Source organism: Myotis myotis, unplaced genomic scaffold (genome assembly GCF_014108235.1).
Source record: "Myotis myotis isolate mMyoMyo1 unplaced genomic scaffold, mMyoMyo1.p scaffold_m19_p_8, whole genome shotgun sequence".
Taxonomy (NCBI): Eukaryota; Metazoa; Chordata; class Mammalia; order Chiroptera; family Vespertilionidae; genus Myotis; species Myotis myotis.
In genome coordinates, this window is record NW_023416390.1 from 65,230,724 (window position 1) to 65,247,007 (window position 16,284).

The 16,284-nt window shown below is 37.7% G+C and overlaps 1 protein-coding gene across 1 annotated transcript in view; it reads right to left on the minus strand.

The window, feature by feature from the left end:
• Positions 1-16,284, minus strand: part of MBD5 (methyl-CpG binding domain protein 5) — a 409,514-nt gene that overhangs the window by 389,859 nt on the left and 3,371 nt on the right. Inside the window, exon 2 of the mRNA XM_036319644.1 lies at positions 15,430-15,559. The gene's annotated coding sequence lies outside the window, so the exon portion shown is untranslated. The remainder of the gene's footprint in view (positions 1-15,429; positions 15,560-16,284) is intronic.

The window sequence follows — 16,284 nt, forward strand, 5'->3', positions numbered from 1 at the left end:
TATAATAAAAAATGGTATTTATGAGAAAACACCCACAAATTTTTACAAATTATAGACTGGAATACTAAATTTTAAGTATTGTTATTTTTAAAACAAAAATTCATAAAAACTATTTTACATAAAAATTCTACCTAAGCAACAATGAACAATAATTATAAATTTGAAATTAGAGACTCTCCTGCTATTACTAATATGTTTAAAAAACCAATTTTCTCTTACAGAAATGGTTCTCTGGAAGTCTGTCATCATTTTTATTTTCAAAGCCCAACCAAATTGTTCATCATATGCTTAAATTGATGTATTATAGACACTATGAAATATCTGAAACAAACAGTAAATTTCTCTAATATGTCTTTATAAAAATTCTAGAGGCCTGGTGCACGAAATTTGTGCACTCGGGGAGGGGGGAGGGAGTGTTCAGCTCAGCCTGTGCTTTCTCATGTTCAGAAGCCCCACCATCATTCGCACAAAAGAGGTAGGCCCTGCCCACCTGGCCAGGGCTCCGCAATTGATCGCCCTCACAGAGAGAGGCCCTGCCCACCCGCCGGAGCACCGCAACCGGGTAGCCTGAGCCTCCTTATTTGGGGCCATCAATCATGGGGCTCTGCCATCAACTGCCCAAAAGAGGCAGGCCCTGCCCACCCAACCAGGGCTACGCGATAGATCCCCCCCGGAGAGGGAGACCCCACCCACCCACCGTAGCACACCGGTCGGTGGCCAGGGCCTCCCTCTTTGGAGCAATCATGGAACCCCCTGATTGATCAATTGCTCTGCCGGCCGTGGCCTGGGCCTCCCTGTTTGGGGTGATCGTGGAGCCCCTTGACTGATCAATCGCCCCACCAGCCGGTGGCATAGGCTCCCAGCTGCAGGGCGATCATGGGGCGATGGCCAAGCCCCCTACCAATTGCATCTCACCCACCTTGGCTGGCCTGGCGCCAGTGGGTGTCATAGCGTATTCGTCGGATGGTCATTCTGCTGTTCTGCCGTTCAGTTGATTTGCATATTACACTTTTATTGTTATAGACTAGAGCCCGGTGCACAAAAATTTGTGCACTCGGGGGGGGGGGGGGGGTTCCTCAGGCCGGTCTATGCCCTCTTGCAGTCTGGGACCCCTCGGAGGATGTCCACCTGCTGGCTTAGGCCCTCTCCCTGGGGGATCGGGCCCAAGTTGGCAGTCAGACATCTCTCTGTCAGCCTAGCAGCCTTCGGGGGATGTCCACTTGCCAGCGGGGAGCAGGCATAAGCTGCAGTCGGACATCCTTAGCACTGCTGAGGAGGCAAGAGAGGATCCCACCACCACCGCTATACTGGCAGCTGGCAGCCTGGCTTGTGGCTGAGCAGAGTTCCCCCTGTGGGAGCATATTGACTACCAGGGGTCAGCTCCTGCATTGAGCGTCTGCCTCCTGGTGGTCGGTGTGTGTCATAGTGACCAGTCATTCCCAATTGTTCTGCTGTTAGGGTCAATTTGCATATTACCCTTTTATTATATAGAATAGAGTCCTGGTGCATGGGTGGGGGCCGGCTGGTTTGCCCTGAAGGGTGTCCCGGATCAGGGTGGGGGTCCCAACTGGGGTGCCTGGCCAGCCTGGGTGAGGGGCTGATGGGTGTTTTCAGGCTGGCCACACTCCCTTTAGGGTGGGGGGGGTCCCCACTGGGATGCCTGGCCAGCCTGGGTGAGGGGCTGAGGGCCGTTGGCTGGCCAAGCCTCCCGGCGACAGAAGCTCCCAGCCTCTCCATTTTTTCTTTCCTTTTTGTTTTTTATTCTGGATTTACCTTCTATAATTGAAACTTTGTTGCCTTTTGCGGAGGCTACAGCCGGCTGCGGGAAGCTTGGCTTCCTCCATCTTTGAGGGAACCAAGCCTCCTGCTTGCTCCAGCTCCGTGGCTGCCGGCTGCCATCTTGGTTGGGTTAATTTGCATATAGTCCCTCTGATTGGCTGGTGGGCGTGGCTTAAGGCATAGGGAATGTATGTTCAATTTGCATGTTTATCTTTTATTAGTGTAGAAGTATAACACATGGACACAGACAATAGGGTGGTGAAGGCCTGGGACAGGGGGTAGAGGTGGGCTAGAAGAGGTCAATGGGGGGGAAAAAGGGACATATGTAATACTTTCAACAATAAACATTTTTTTTTAAAAAAAAAGAATGATAATTAAGCTACTAAGGTGGCTCAAAAAATCACACTGAACCCATATTATAAATAATCATACTGAACCCACATTATACAGTACTAGAGTAATAAATGGGGAAGGCGTTTTTGATCTAGTTCATCAAACATGGAGGGAACAGTTGATAACTAAAAAAACATACTCAACCTTCAAATGTCCTAAGGGATAGCTAGGCCAAACTTTAATTAGTCTAATCCTATTTAAAACAACATTTTTTTCATACAATCTTTCAATGAATCAATCGTAACTAGAGGACACATCCAAAGGAGACAGCCAATGAGAGTTTTGAAGAACAGAATAATATACTTTTAGCACTTATTTTGCCAACTAATAAGTTTGTTGTCTGAATACTTAATAAGGAGCAAAAATAGCTTGGCTCAACATACTGGCACATGCAATATTTCAAACTCTAATTTTAGTCTTTCCACTGACTTTTCTACTGCCGTGCTTTAAAGGGTCCTGAGCATTCTTCATGTCTTGGTTTCTTTATGGGGAACAATAGAAATGTTTTTCCCACTACCTCTCAAGAGCATGATTAAGAAGTAAAAAATATGTAAAGAATTTGGCAAATACAAAATGCTACATACAGAAACTATAAATTAAACTAAATTTTATTCTTCCAAATAAAAAATTACCAAGTTAGGTACTTACCAAAATATAATAAACACTATTTTTTCCATAAGAAAACTAATATGCAAATAATACATATAATCACTATTAACAATTAACACTTTTATGACATTTTGTATATGCCAGGCACTTTTAAAGGCAATATATTTATCTTATTAAAATAATCTGAGATGAGTACAATTATTACACCCACTTCACTAATGAGGAATTAAAGCACAGAATGTCATACAGCTAGTAAGTGATAAAACAGGTATTTAAATCCAGACAGTCTGTATCATAAAATTGTATACTTGACACCTATATACTTTGTTTTTTAACATATTTTATTGATTTTTACAGAGAGGAAGAGAGAAGGAAAGAGAGCTAGAAACATCGATGAGAGAGAAACGTCAATCAGCCGCCTCCAGCACACCCCCCACTGGGGATGTGCCCGCAACCAAGGTACATGCCCTTGACTGGAATCGAACCTTGGGACCCTTCAGTCCGTAGTCCGATGCTCTATCCACTGAGCCAAACCGGTCAGGGCGACACCTGTATACTTTTATTAATCATTGTCACTGCAATACATTTAATTGTAAAAAGATAACCATATTAAAAATATAAATTCACACAGTCTGGCTCTGGAGTCCAGGCTCTTAACTTTTGTAATATTCCCTGTTTAATGTGGGGAAACTAATAAAAAGAAAGAAAACCTATTTACCTATTATTTCACTTACTAGGAATTACCAAACACACTACTGTAAGCTGTAAGTAGAATATTTACATTCACAAATAAGGAGGGCCATTTATTCAAATTTCTCTAATATATGAGTTCCACAAAAGTTATAAGTGCCCATTTTATTAGCAATGTGCAGGAAAGCAAAAAAAAAAAAAAAAGTAAATCTGGTCCTATTCTACAGAATTTCAGGAAAGTTTTAAAACAATTTTAGGGGTAATGGGATAATTTAATTGAAAAAAAGTAAAGATTTAGTGCATATATAATTTCACAAAGATCCTGAAAAGTGGTTATTCCTAATAAAAGCAGAGAAGGAAAAGGAAAGGAAACAAAGTTTAATGAATGTCCACAACATGCTAGAACTTCATATGCACTCTATATTAAATAGTCACAACTCTGCAAGAAATATATCACTACACTACTTTACAAACATTGTTCTAACCCAGAAATGTCTCTAAAACTCTAAAGACTGTTCCCTATCTACACGAATTAAAGACAAACATGCAAACTGACCATACCTTCGCCTTAAGCCACACCCACCAGCCGATCACAGTGACTATATACAAATTAACCAAACCAAGATGGTGGCCAGCCACCACGGAGCTGGAGCAAGCAGGAGGCTTGGTTGCCACAATGATGGAGGAAGCCAAGCTTTCCGCTTGCCGTGTCGGGCTCTGAGCTCCACGTAAAGCAACAAAGTTTCAATTATAGAAGGTAAATAAACCCGATACCTGCTTTCAGCCAGCCGTGGCCACAGAACTGGAGCAAGAAGGAGGCTTCCCTCCCGTCCGCCCTGGCCGGCTCTGCGCTCCTCTCAAGGCTACAAAGTTTCAATTATAGAAGGTAAATAAATTCCAGAAAATAAGAAAAAGAAAAAAAGGAGAGGCTGGGAGCTTCTGTTGCTGGGGGGCTTGGCCAGTCTGAAAACGGCCCTCAGCCCTTCACCCAGACTGGCCAGGCACCCCAGTGGGGACCCCCACCCTGATCCGGGAAACCCTTCTGGGCAAACCAGCCAGCCCCCACCCATGCACCAGGACTCTATCCTATCTAATAAAAGAGAAATATGGTAATTGGCGTACGACCGCTACCCTTCCCATTGGCTAATCAGTGAGATATGCAAATTAACTGCCAGCCAAGATGGAGGCCTGCAGCCAGGCAGCTTGAAACTAACATGAGGCTTGCTTGTTTCAGTGACGGAGGACTTCAACGTTCCCCGCCTGCCTCGCCGGCCTCTGAGCTAGCAGTTTAAGAAACACTGTAACGAATATAGAAGCTAAACAAAACCCCAGAAACCTGCTTTCAGCTAGCCGGGATCTCAGAGCTGGAGTGGATACAGAGTTTCGATTATAGAACCGAAACAAACCAGATACCTGCTTTCAGGAGTGGAGGCCTAAGAGCTGGAGCCTCAAAGCTAAAGCTGGCCCAGAATAAAAAAGAAAAAAAGAAAAAAAGGAGCAGTTGGGAGCTTCAGTCCCAGCCTGAAAACAGCCCTCAGCCCATCGCCCAGACTGGCCAGGCACCCCAGTGGGGACCCCCACCCTGAAGGGTGTGTGACCAGCTGCAAACAGCCATTATCCCCTCACCCAGGCTGGCCAGGGACCCAGTGGGGACCCCACCCTGATCCAGGACACCCTTCAGGACAAACCAGCCAGCCCCCACCCATGCACCAGGCCTCTATTCTATATAGTAAAAGGGTAATATGCCTCCCAGCACCGGGATCAGCGGAGCCACGAGGCCTCCGGGACTGGGATCAGCATGACAGGGGGCAGCGCCCAAACCCCCTGATCGCCCTGCAGCTCTGTGTGTGACAGGGGGCGGGGCCATAACCTCTCTATCAGCCCTGCTCTGTTCCTGACAGGGGAAGGTGCCCCAACCCCCTGATCGGCCCTGCTCTGTGCCTGATAGGGGGAGCTCCCCAACCCCCTGATCACCCTGAGGCTCTGTGTGTGACAGGGTGCGGCGCCCCAACTCTCCCCCCCCCCACTTCTCGGGCCCAGCTCTGTGACGGGGTAGAGCCATAACCTCCCCATCGGCCCTGCCCTGAGTGTGACAGTGGTGGCGCCCCAACCCCCTAATCCGCTCTGCTTTGTGTATGACAGGGGGCGGGGCCCCAACTCCCCAATTGGCCCTACTCTGTGAGTGACGGGGGAGCTCCTCAACCCCCTGATGGGCCCTGCTCTGTGCGTGACAGGGGGGAGCTCCCAAACCCCTGATCGACCCTGCTCTGTGCGTGACAGCGGGGAACTCCCCAACCCCCTGATTGACCCTGCTCTGTGCGTGACAGGGGGGAGCTCCACAACCCCCTGACCGGCCTGCTCTGTGCGTGACAGGGGTTGGCGCCGCAAACTCCCCATCGACCCTGCCTTGAGTGTGACAGGGGGCGGTGCCCCAACCCCCCAATCAGCCCTACCCTGAGCGTGACTGAGGGTGGCATTGCAACCTCCCAATCCGCCCTGTTCTGTGCATGACAGGGGGCAGCGCCCCAACTCCCCAATCAGCCCTGCTCTGAGCCCGACCAGGGGCTGCACCTAGGGATTGGGCCTGCCCTCTGCCACCCAGGAGCAGGCCTAAGCCAGCAGGTAGTTATCTCCCGAGGGGTCCCAGACTGCGAGAGGGCACAGGCCGGGTTGAGGAACCCTCCCTCCCTCTGAGTGCACAAATTTTTGTGCACCGGGCCTCTATTTCTATATAATAAAAGGGTAATATGCAAACTGATCCTAACAGCAGAATGACTGGGAATGACTGGTCACTATGACACACACTGACCACCAGGGGGCAGACGCTCAATGCAGGAGTCAATATGCTCCCACAGGGGGAACTCTGCTCAGCCACAAGCCAGGCTGACAGCTGCCAGTACAGTGGTGGTGGTGGGAGCCTCTCCTGCCTCCTCAGCAGCGCTAAGGATGTCCGACTGTAGCTTATGCCTGCTCCCCGCTGACAAGTGGACAGTCCTCGAGAGATGTCTGACTGCCAGCTTGGGCCCAATCACCCAGGGAGTGGGACTAAGCCAGCAGGTGGACATCTCTGAGGGGTCCCAGACTGCAAGAGAGCATAGGCCAGGCTGAGGAACCCCCCCCGAGCGCACAAATTTTTGTACACCAGGCCTCTAGTTAATAAAAAGAGTATAATGGTTGTCACTGATCATCTGTGAACACTGTGGTTAAAAGAGAATACAAAGATACTATAAAATTCAATATTTAATTTTAAGAATACAGTTCATAACCTTTCTTTCCCAAAGCTATAGGGTTATAACAACAACAACAACAAAATTGTATTTGTCTCACTTTTCCATGCTTATAAGCAGTCAAGTAATACGACAAACAACAACAACAACAACAACAACAACAACAACAACAACAAACCAACTTCCTGAAGTGTGTTTCTCAGAATGTTTTTTCTGGTTAAGAGGTTTTAAAAATGCTTAGCACAGTGAGTGGCACAAAGTAAGCACACAATAAATGTAGTGATTAGCGTTGCAATAAAACTTTTCTAGTATTCTTTAATCATAATCATTTTTTTCTAAGCTTTATTTGATAAAGGAACCTTATAGGGGGTGAGGGAGAAGGGGTCATACCTGTTAACCGAGCACAGAACTAGCGATCATGGGAATACACTTTCATATAAAGACAAGTAAGAAGCTACAAAGGCGAGGGAACACATCAATCCCTGAATAATTCCCAAGGGAATCTTCATTTCTGTTCACAAGGTACAGTGACCCCTTTGAGTTATTAAATTTAGTAAACTGTCTTTTCCAACACTTATAAGCTTCTCCAACACTTATGGTCTATGAATCATCAGTGATCTGCAAGATACTGCATAAAAAATAAATCAATACTAATGATATTGTATCATTTAGAATGTTCTATAAACAAGCAAAAAAGCAAATAGGTGAAAAGGTAATCACTAAACTCAATTCTGTAGTTTTTAATTTTAGATATTAATTTGCTTTAACAGCATGGTCTGCTATAGCTAAATATGTCAGAAAGTTAAGTTCAATATCAGGTGATTTAGATATATTGACAGAATTCAATCAACAGTAATGTGATACACCCTCTCTAGCCAATGCATATATTTTATGTCTTCCTTACAATTTAACAAATCTTTGTATATTTGGTCTTAATAAAATTCAAGTGTCTTAATACATTTTTAACAATGTTCTTAATGTTTGGCATATTTCTTAAAACTCTAGTTATTAATTAGACTGTTTATTATGTAATACAAACAGAAACTGGTATTTAAAGAGGTTTAAAACTTAAAGATCACCATGAAATAAAGATATTTTATTAACAATGTTATGTTAAATGGATAATAAGAATTAAAAATTAAATTTCTTCAACTTTGTCTTTTGAGATACATCATTATTTTCAAGATTAACATCAAGGTCTGAAATAGTTAATGTAACCTAGTAATTTATAATTACTTCTGACTGTATGAATTACTTTAAAAATAGCCAAAGTTGGCATTGTATTGACATCATTTAGCAATTCTACTTTTCTTAAGAGTATGTTTATATTTTAATAACATTGAAACAAATATGCTCTAGATTTAGAACATACAATTTGTGTGATGTCTTCCACTTTCCCTGCCTTGGTTTGTTCCAGATATCACAGTTTCATAACCAGGTGGCAGCTGAGGGTCTTCTCAAGTTGTCCAACGTGGTATGTCCCTTTACAATCATTTGGTACGATCAACTGCACTAGCCTAGTATACTTGTGGGCTTTTTCTTTTTTTTCATTATTCACTAGTCAGTCACACCCAGGATATTCTCCTGAATACATGCAGCATCAATTTTCACCCCTTTTCTAACCTCTACCTGGCTAAGTTTAGGGGACAATGTTATATTCACTATTTTCCATTGTTATTGGTGTTAAAGGGGTTTTATGAGACCTGACCACTCTAACAATGATACTATGGAAAAAAAGCTTTATGAATTTTAAACTGAAATAAGAATGAACTCGTATAACTTTTATAAGTAGTAGAAAGCTTCTGTGTTGAGCATAAAGAATCTAAGGGGGCAAAAAAAAAAAAAAAAAAAGAAAAAAAGAAAAAGACCACCTCAGCCTACAAACATCCTACAGTCTGGCACCTACATAACTTCCTATCACCTTTTACCAAGTATCTATAGTTCTTAATGCCTGTCACTTCGACCTTATTTGGTGTTCGGTTCTATGCTCTCTCACTACTCAGGACCTTTTTGAACACTGTTTTTTTCTTCCAGAATACTATTTTCTCCCTCTTCATCAAGTTATCTCTAATTCATCAAGATATTCCAGCTAACCAAACACTCCCTAAAAAAAAAAAAAGCTGCCCCTAATCCCAGCAATTGGTCAAATTATCCTTCTAAAAGCCCTCATTTTAAATACCATGGACCTCTCTACAGCAATTGAAATGTTTCAATTTTGCACTTACTTATATGATTATTTGATTAATACCCTTCTCTATCTTTAGGATGTAAGTTCAGAAGATCAACAAGACCCATGTCTAGTTTACTCACTATTTCAGTGAGCACATAATAGACATCAACATATATTTGTTGAAAAAAAGACACTGGCAAACCACTAGTTAGAGATAGAGAGAGAGAAAGAGATAGGGAACAAACACTAAGTTAATGACCCTTACATAGTTGTGTACTTTTAAATCACTATGACTTTTTGGGTAAAAACAAAATATGTACAGAGCCATTTCATAGAACTCTTTAATCTTGCTACTTTTCAGGGAAAACTGTTCAATTCTTGATAGTAGGATAGATGGAATGATAATTTACATGACAGGGTCAGCTGTAAATAAATTAGATATATTTAAAATGTAAATTAAAGGGAGAAAACATAAGCTATTCTATATTTAAATTTATTTATATATAAAGTTTATAGTTTTTAATTATGTACTATTTACTACTGATCCTCGGAACTGACCTGAATATGAATTTCAATTATGAAAAGAAAACCTCAGTATCCATAGATAAAATTTTCCTGTTTTAACTACAATGTTTAATTTCCAACTCACATTCAGAATAACTTCTTTAGACTCCAACAGACTTTTCCAGTCATAATTGCAAAAAAGTATTCACTTCCTTATTTTTTATGCAAGTGTTTTGTTTTTTTCCTATTTCTTTTCTGACCCACATTCTGGAAAATAAAGTTTTAAAAAATATAAAGGCTAGGCATATAATTTCTAACCACTTTCCTGTTTTACCGGGTTATGCTGAATTTTAATCCTAGCTGTCAAACTAGTAAACATCTTTTCCTCATCCCCTCATCCCATTGGAAGCTTTGTCTTTACTTGAGTTACTCTTATCCATGCCAACCTAGAAACTCTCAACCCAAACTATGATTAACTTGTGTCCTCCCAGGAAGGTGGTGTGATTAACTTTACAGAATTCTAATAGCTTCTTTACTCTGTATATTTACATACACAGTTTGATGTCATTTTACAGTGCTTTTCAAATCATGATCTAGTCTTTTTTTTTTTTAAAGAAAATATTAAAACCTTCTGTTTTATCTTTGTTTTTATCATCTATTCAAACCAGTTCCTGGATATAGAAAACATTATAAAAATTTTAAGTTAACTATGTCATCTGTATTATGAATGAGCATATGATAATTTAGATCCTGATTAAAATAATAAAATTCGATCTTAGGCCTATATATTATATCTTATATCAGACTGAAACTGACTTACTGTCTACCACTTTATGACTGACATGCTGCACTTTCCCAGGATAGTGAGAAATGTATTTTGCAATAAAGCAAAATATTTAAAAATCAGGATAGATTATATTCATTGTTCCCCCCTCAATTGACTAGGCTTTTCAACTTGTTGGTTAAGAAGATTCGATCAATCTAACAGTGTTTAGTCTGTATCCAGCTATGATGATTGTTAGCCAATATTCAATTCTCTTCAAGGTATTCAAGGGATATATTCATGTGATGATTAGGGGTGAGGGATACAATTTTCTTAGGTTAATCTAGTTCTCATTTATTACATAAGTATATTTTTCCATTATAAAATTACTACATAAATATAATCTTACTGTTAAAAATAAAAATAAATCCAAGTAATGCTAAAGTACACAAAACACAAAGTATTCAACTTTCTAGCATTCCACATAGATATTTTCTATAAAAAATGATATAATTTGGTACATATTGTCCAGACCTTTTCTTATTGTATTTCATACAATTTCTATTTCATAAATATATGTGCATGTTACATAAAGTTTATATTATATACGCAAATTTATATATTTAAATACATATTTAAGAAATTTTTAAAAGAATTCTTAACATTTGTATGTTATCTGTATGTGTTTTTTTATATATATAAATGGGATCATACTCTGCATATTATTTTGTCTTGTTTTCAAGTTAGCTTGTCTTAGAAATCTTTCTATGTTTTTAGCCTGCAAATCTAAATTTTGCATGATGATGGTCAATTCCCATCTTCAGATACTATAGGTAGTATGTCTTAATTTTCTATCTTTATAATATTCCAAAGTAAACAGAGCACTTCTTTCAGTGACTAAGAAAATGAATAATATAAATTTTCCCATTGTAATGTTTCTTCTTAATTAAAATGAAAAGCATTTTAGCAAGTATTCATTCAATTTACAATGATTGTTCAAATCTCTTAAAATGTTTAAACCCCCTATGAACTCATATTCTAATAAAAATATATGTATACTAGTATACATAAAGAATGCATATATATATTTAGTAAATCAAGGTCTAAAATTAGTAAAAACTAAACTTATTTTTTATAAAAGGAAAAGCAATATAATAGAGCAAATTTCTCTACTAATTAGAAAAATTTTAAAAATATGCGCACTATTCATTTTCTGAGTCATTGAGGTAAATTGTGCAAGAGAAGCTGATGAGGAAAATCAAGAGAAGCCGAGGAAGAAATATTTTTAAAGAATTCTTAACATCTGTAAAAAGAAAAATAAACTTTTAAAATGGTTTACTCACATATTAGAATACAGAAACCACAGACAACAGGAGCAACAGTTAGAAAAGCAAGATTAAGTTAAAAATCTATATTATGTGAGTCTCTCTATATATAAGAACACTGGAGTAATGTGACTATCACTTTTGTTTTCTAACGGGCAACATTCTGATATGTTCTTCAAACTAGAAACAGAAGTCAAATCAGGTGGATAGCAAACTAACATCTACTATAGAATTTACTAATCCTGAAAATACTAAACTGGGACCATTTAAATAAGATATGCAATAATATAAGCTGTTAGGTTTTATTATCCAAAGAAGTTAGGAAATACTGTACTATTTCTAATAGAAGATAAGTTTCATTTTTAAACTTCCATGAAAGAATTAAATGTCAATACCTCCTAAATGGAAAAAAAAAAAAAGTATTCATAAAGAGTGACATGATATGGAAAGCCAGCATTACTGGTGATATTGTAGCTAGTATGAGTCTTCTGATATCTAGTGAACTGAACACTGTAGCTTTAATTGAAGTTTCAATGTTATAAACAGTTAGATGTCTGGCTCTGGCCAGCATTCTAATACCATCAGCAGAACAGAGATGGGAAGCATAAACAAACCTTTTAACTAGATTACAGTCTCTAAAATGGCCAAGAAATCCTTCAGCATAAACTCCTGTGTGACAAATGTCTAAGGAAAGTGATTTTGGAATAATGGTAAAAAAAAGAACAACAGAAAACAGGCTCTAAATTTCTGTCATTACTGGAACTTGTATTTGACTTTTAAATATTTTGATATTGCTTCATATGCATTAATGAAAAACTTTATATTTAATTTTCCAACTAAACCCTTTTTTCTCTTACATAGCAGCTGCTTTTTAGATCATTATATCCCAAGGAAGCTATTTAAAAATCAATACTTTTCTTTTGTTGAATCAGAATAATTCCTTCCCCCAGCATCAGCAAGTGTATGTATATAAAGCCTAGGTTATTATTTTTAGGTACTAGTAACATTAAGAATATATGTATTAAGTTAATTAACACTCAACAGATTAAGTCAGCTTCTGGATTTAAGTTGTATATAGAAAACAATAGCTTTGAACACAAGATTAAATCTAGATATAATTTAGCACTTGGTCAATCTTAAGAAACAACTTAGGTCTGCTTCTAACTTCTGATATATAGTCATTAAATTAAGAAAAGAAAAGGCAGCACAAGAATGTAAGTTATAACCTTAGCAACGCACAGAAATTTTTCCTCTCAATGATAGAATCTTGGTTGGTTGGCAAAGAACTCAGTGAAACATGCATGTCCAAAGATTTTTCGACCTTACAAGGCTGGCAACTAATTTATGTAACTCATTTTTGACCTTTAAAACAATACATCCTAACAAATTACTCAATGATATAGAATTTAATTACAAGTTCTCTAAGAAAAGGTTATATAGATCAGCTAAAATAAGGACTCAAATCAGAATTAGTCACATCCAACTCTGAATGAAGTATATGCTTTTCAACAGGTATGGGTATCATTAGTGGTTTTCTTTTCCATTATGTCCAGCTATATTAGAAGATATACCTTAATATATGTTAAGCCTGGTTCTCATCTTGTTTCTCTGAAGAGTTATAATGAGTCTTTCTAATTTCTGAAACCTTACATAACATAGAATACTTCAAACAGAAATGCTGATGAATTAGAATCTTTACTTTTAACTGAAATTACCTTTATATTATCTAAAGAAATTATTTGGGACCATAAACTTATTCTATCACATCAATTACTCAGATTGTTCTTAAAAGCAAGAAACCATTTGTTATAAACTTTCTTTTCTGAAGTATAGATGACATAGAATAGTTCTTTAGCATTTAAAAATATTTCCAAACCCCATGGTTCCTAATGCATTGGCATCACACTTATAGGATAACAGAGTCAATGTTAAGTATGTAAGATAAATGTATATTTATTTAGGATGGACATGAAAGTTACTTGATTAATAAAACAGAATTTTTAAAAAATTACTCTTTTTTCCTAAAAGCAAGATGTAAAAAATCAACTCTGGTCAACTGGGTCAAAAAGTATTTTAATGAAGTGCTGCTTTAAAGAAGTATATCATAATAATGACATTTTAAGAATCCAACAAATTGTCCATTCTAATACTAAAAATATTTCAGACTTGAAGCAGTAGGCAAGAAGACACTAAACTTAATCCTATTAACTTTATTAATTATGAAAATATTGCAAGATAGAGGGTCCAGAAGGAACATGTATATACACCAAAGCACTAGGCAATATAAACTCTCCTTTGTTTAGGTTTCCCACTATCAACAAAGGTATATAAAAAAATTTTCCTGTAAATATTCTTTGTGTCACAAATTGTTGGGTCCTCCAAATAATTTAGCATAGGAAAGTGCTAAATGTAATTCCATGCAAGATAAAGGAAGTTGAATAATATGTAGGAGGCCTAAGTATCATTTTTGCCTTACAAAGAGAAGAATGACTTTATGCATATTTTATTTCAAGCTGCACAATGGTCTGCATCTATGCTCCTTATAAAGGATTGAGTTTTTTTGTCTGTCTTTCTGTCCTTGAAAACTTTTAGAAATTTTCCATCACTCAGTCAATAAGCTAGCTACTGGGGCCATGATTTTACTAATGTTTCCCAGAATACTTAGTGACTGATAAAAAGTCTTTATTGTGACTTTGTTTTGGATTAGAAAGTGTCATGAATATGCTGTTACTATTTTGCTGCTATTTAATAAAATGCTCAATGCCGTTTTGTCAGGAGTAGGTTTCCTGTTTGTAACATGGGGACAATGCTACAAAGTTCACCAGGACTGGGATTGGTAAATTTATCACAGTACTAGACCTATATAACAAATGGTAACTATGATTATTACTAAAATAGAAAATTAAGAATGAATGTGAGAGAGATCAGAATTGATTCTCAGAGTCTATTTACCTTCACAAGATACTGTATCAGCAGGGGATTCCTACTTCTTTTAAATTGTGAATCAGTATTATTCTAAAAGTTATACTTAAGAGGGCAAAGGAAATTCATGAAATCTTTTTCTCTCTAATATACTTTAAAATTACACGTGAAAGCCATGACAGGAACCAAGGCAGTATTCTTTGTTTTTGAAACATCCAATAAGCTAAGAAACTTCCAACTCATTTTATTAAAGTTACAGAAACAATATCACAAAACCAAGATTAAAAATTGCAACTAATTTAGAACAAGAACTGGGAAGTGTCTTATGAGGACCTTGGAGGAACATATCTAGTACCCATTAAAAATTTCAAAACTCCTCAATAGTGTATACTACAATTACTCCATGATAATTAAGTCATACTGTCAGCTTAAACTATGATAGAAAATAACTAAGTGCTCAAAATGATAACGTACAATGTCTTCCAAGTAACCATGAAAGATAAAGAAAACCTGTTAATATGAGATATAAAAAGGAAAAAGTTACTTTTGAGAAAAAATGTTTAAGTTGAGAAAGTTTGGTTTTATCTTTTGTTAATAATTTACTAAGAGATATTTCAAGGAACAGTGCTGGTCATCTTCAAATTAAAGCATATAACAATAAAATACTAGCAATGGTAACCACATAAACTATTTTCATTATCTAAAATTAGTGAATTATATACAGAATAGAGATCCCCAGAATATAGTATTAAGTGGAAAAGTTTACTTTATATTTTTCTATTTTAATAAAATACAGCAATATCTTTCTTAAACATGCATTTTTCCACCTAACAGTATCCATTTAAGTTAATATAAAATTTACTTAGGTAGAAACATCAAAATAAAGATATGACCAATACACTTCTAGAATACAATTATGATATCTCTTCACATTAGCTGTAGGGACCATCCTTATTTCTCAGATGCCTAGAACAATGCCTGACAGACAGTAGACACTCAAGTGATGTTTAATGAATAATAGCTAAGTACAATGTGTTTTGCACATACATTCAAAATCCAGACAAGTTTGCAAAGGTACATAGGTTGGATATAGGTTTTCTGGCTGACTTCATTGGGTCCCACTGATGACTAGCAGTAAATCTTCATATCCATAGAAAACTGGAAAGCTGATAATTGTCTGGGTAAGGACCAAAAAAACAAAGTCAGGGAAACATGTCACCTAAGTAACAGTTGTTTTTAAAGAGCTGGTAAAAGTCACCTAATCACTCTGACAACCTACTATACCAGTCACTCAGTGAAATGAAATTTAAGTGTATCCTCAACATTTGCTAGTATGTTTTTCATTGGAATTTTTTATCATCCTTTATTTAAAATAAATTACTTTTGTCAAATTGTGTCGTGTAAAAGAATTAGGGGGATATGTTTTTACTTATTATGAGTACTATATTGTTAATAGGATTTAACTTGGCCATTGGAATAAAGTGAGTCACAGTAAAGATTACAAAAAAAAAAAAAAATCATGGTGCTGAAGAAATTGTAGCAAGGAGGAAAGGAGAAAGGAGAAAGGAAAGGAATCCCACATATGGAATAAAGAGATTCAAATATGCCTAACGCTAATACCAATTATGACAAACAACCAGTAAGGCCTACGGTGCACCAGACACTGTGCTATCAGGGATATAAATGCTAACAAGTCAAAAATCTGTAGTTCTAAGTAATTCATACACCAAGACTCACAAACAAATATTTATAATACAATATGCATTCTTCTTATATATATGGGTCTTTAAGAGTAAGAATGATATTTACTGATTAATTGGAAGTGCAGGGGGAAAATAAGCACTGGGGGAAGCTGAAAATAATTCCCAAAATAGTAATAATCCACCTATTTTAAAAAAAATC